This window comes from Miniopterus schreibersii (genome assembly GCF_964146895.1).
Source record: "Miniopterus schreibersii genome assembly, chromosome: 1".
Taxonomy (NCBI): domain Eukaryota; kingdom Metazoa; phylum Chordata; class Mammalia; order Chiroptera; family Miniopteridae; genus Miniopterus; species Miniopterus schreibersii.
Window position 1 is genome coordinate 94895864 of NC_138101.1, and position 3425 is coordinate 94899288.

Consider the following 3425-nt stretch of genomic DNA (forward strand, 5'->3'; position numbering starts at 1 on the left):
AGGGAGAAACTGAAAAAACACACACAATTAAGTAAGGAATCTAAAAATAGTCCATTGACAGCAACAGATAGATTGTCTAAACTGAAATCAATGAGAAAATGATTGGCCTTAAGTGACATATTAGAATAAATGGATATAATCTATATTTACAGAGATTTCATCTGAAACAATAGAATACACATTCTTCTCCAGTGTACATTAAACATTCTCAAGGATAGACCATATGTTGGGGCACAAAACTAGCCTCAACAAATTTAAAAACACTGAAATCATACCAAGCATATTCTCTAATCACAATGCTTTGAGACTGAAAATCAATGGCAAAAATAAAGTGAAAAATATAACAAATATATGGAGATTAAAAAACATACTATCAAAGAACAACTGAGTCAAAGAAGAAATAAAAGCTGAGATCAAATGATACATAGAGAGCAATGAGATGACAATATGAAATATGAAAATTTTGAGGATACAGCAAAAGTAATAAGATGGGACTTTATATCATTATAGGCCTATCTCAGGAAACAAGAAAAATATCAAATAAACAACCTAACATTTCACCTTAAAGAACTAGAGAAAGCAAAATGTCAGTAGGAAGTTGGAAATAATAAAAATTAAAGCAAAATTAAACAAAATAGAAAACAAAAAGACAATAGAAAAATTAATGTAAGAAAGAGCTGTTTTTTTCAAAAGAAAAAAGATAAATAAAATTGCAAAAGTCCTGGCCAAACTCACTAAGAAAAAATAGAGAAAAGATTCAAATAAAATCAGAAATGAAGACAACTTACAATGTATACTGCAGAGATATGAAGAACTATAAAAGAATACAAAGATGAATAAATGGATATGCTTCTCAGGCTCGCAAAATTGAAGAAGAGGAATTAATTCCTAATTCATTTTATAAGGCTAACATAACCCTGATACCAAAACCTGGCAAGGAGACACAAAAAGCAAACTACAGACCAATATCTCTGATGAATATAGATGCCAAAATCTTAAACAAAATACTAGCGAACTGAATACAACAATACATTTAAAAAATGATACATCACAATCATGGGGGGTTCATTCCAGGGACAAAAGGATGTTTCAACATACTCAAATCAGTCAATGTGATACACCACATCAACTAAATAAAGGATAAAAATTATATGACCATACCAATAGATGTAGAAAAAGCATTTGACAAGATACAACATTCATTTATAATGTAAAAGCACAATACAATGTCTATTGAAGGAAATTACCTCATCATAATAAACCACACATGACAAACTCTCACATAATATCATACTCAATGGCAAAAAATTGAAAGTATTTCCTCTAACATCAGGAATAAGACAAGGATATCCACTCTCATCCTTGTTATTCAGCAATGTAATAAAAGTCCTAGCCAGAGTAATGAGGCAAGACAAAGAAATAAAGGCATCCAAATTTAAAATAAAGAAGTAAAATTGTCACTTTTTTCAGGTGACATGATTTTGTATATAAAAAATCCTAAAGACTCCACCAAAAAACACTATTAGAAACAATAAGCAAAGACAGTAAAGTTGCAGGATACAAAATCAATGTGCAAAAATCCATTGAATTTCTCTATTCTAACAATAAAATTTCAGAAAATAAATGGACTAAAGAACCACCACAATTTCATTTGCAATTGTAGCAAAAATATAAAATACTTACAAATAAATTTAACAAAGGATGTAAAGACCTATACACTGAAAACTACAAAACATTATTGAAAGACATTGAAGACACAAAGAAATGGAAAGATATTCTTTGTTCATAGATTGGAAGAATCAACATAGTTAAAATGACCACATTACCTAAAGCAATATACAAATTTAATTTAATCCCCATCAAAATCCCAATGGCATTTTAAAATATAGAAATAGAAATAGAAAAAAATAATCAAATTGGTATGAAACCACAAAACATCCTGAATTTCCAAACAAATCCTTAGTAGAAAGAACAAGGTGGAGGTATCACATTTCCTGACTTAAATTATACTACAGAGCTACAATAATTAAAACATTATTGCATTCCCAGAAAAATAGTGACACAGACCATTGTAACATAATTGAGAGCCCAGAAATGTACCTACATATATATGGGCAACTAATTTTTGACAGAGGCCAAAAACATACAATGAAGAAAAAGAACCTGTATAATAAGTAGTGCTGCAAAAATTGGAAAGTCGTGTGCAAAAGAATGAAACTAGACTGCTATTTAACATCATACACAAAAATTAACACAAAAAGGATAAAAATACCTAAGATGAATGAATTCTGGGGATCTAATGTATAGTATGGTGATTATAGAATATATTCTGCATTATATTCTTAAAAGTTTCTGAGAGTAGATCTTAAATATTCTCACAATAAAGCGGAAATAGTAGTTGTGTGAAGTGATGGAGGTATTTACTAACCTTACTCCGGAAATCATGTCATAATATATAAACATATCAAGTCATTACATTGTACACATTAAACTTATACAGTGTTATATGTCAATTATATCTTTAAAAACCTGGAAAAAATAAAACAATTTGTCATAAAAAAATCTCATATCTAGCATGGCAGCTGCCTAATGGGTAGTGGGTATTATAGACAATAATAATAAAAGTAATAATACAGATGTACCTCAGTTTTTGAACATCTCCGTTGTCTAACATTTTGGTTTATGAATGCTGTAAACCAAGAAGTAAAGGCTTCTGTTTTTTAACACACCTTGGAAGTCAAACATGCCACACAACTATCACTGAGTGCAAGATCCCAAGCCTTAGCTGTTGGCTGTTGATCCCTGAGAACCAGTGCAACATGGAAGTGATATTTAGGCTTATTTGGTGACTGTGTGCAATCAATCTGTGCTCATCTCATTTCAGGAGCACTCTTGCAACCAATTTGTTTTTGTGACTGTGTGCAATCAATCTGTGTTCATGTCATCTCAGGAGCCCTCTGCCAATCACCCCTTGCTGTGAGAAATGGATAAAAGCTGCAAAGCCAAGAGAATCATTAACAGAACATTAGAAGTGAAGAAAAAAGTTATTTCCAAACATGAAAGTGGTGTCTGTGTATGTGATCTGGCAACACAGTTTGGTGTGGCCAAATCTACAATTTGTACCATCTTAAAAAATAAAGAAGCCATTAAAGGAGCCAATGTTGCAAGAGGTGTTAAAACACTTACAAGATAAAGAACACAGACAATTGAAGAAGTGGAAAAATTGCTTTTCATATAGATAAATGAAAAACAGTTGGCCAGTGTCAGCATTTCTGAGAGCATGATTTGTGAAAAAGCTTTTTATTTGCATGCTGACCTCATCATAAACACACCTGGAACAAGTGCTGAAAGTGATATTTTCAAGGCAAGTAGAGGGTGGTTTGAAAAGTTTAAGAGAAGTGGCATGCACAGTATGGTGAGACATG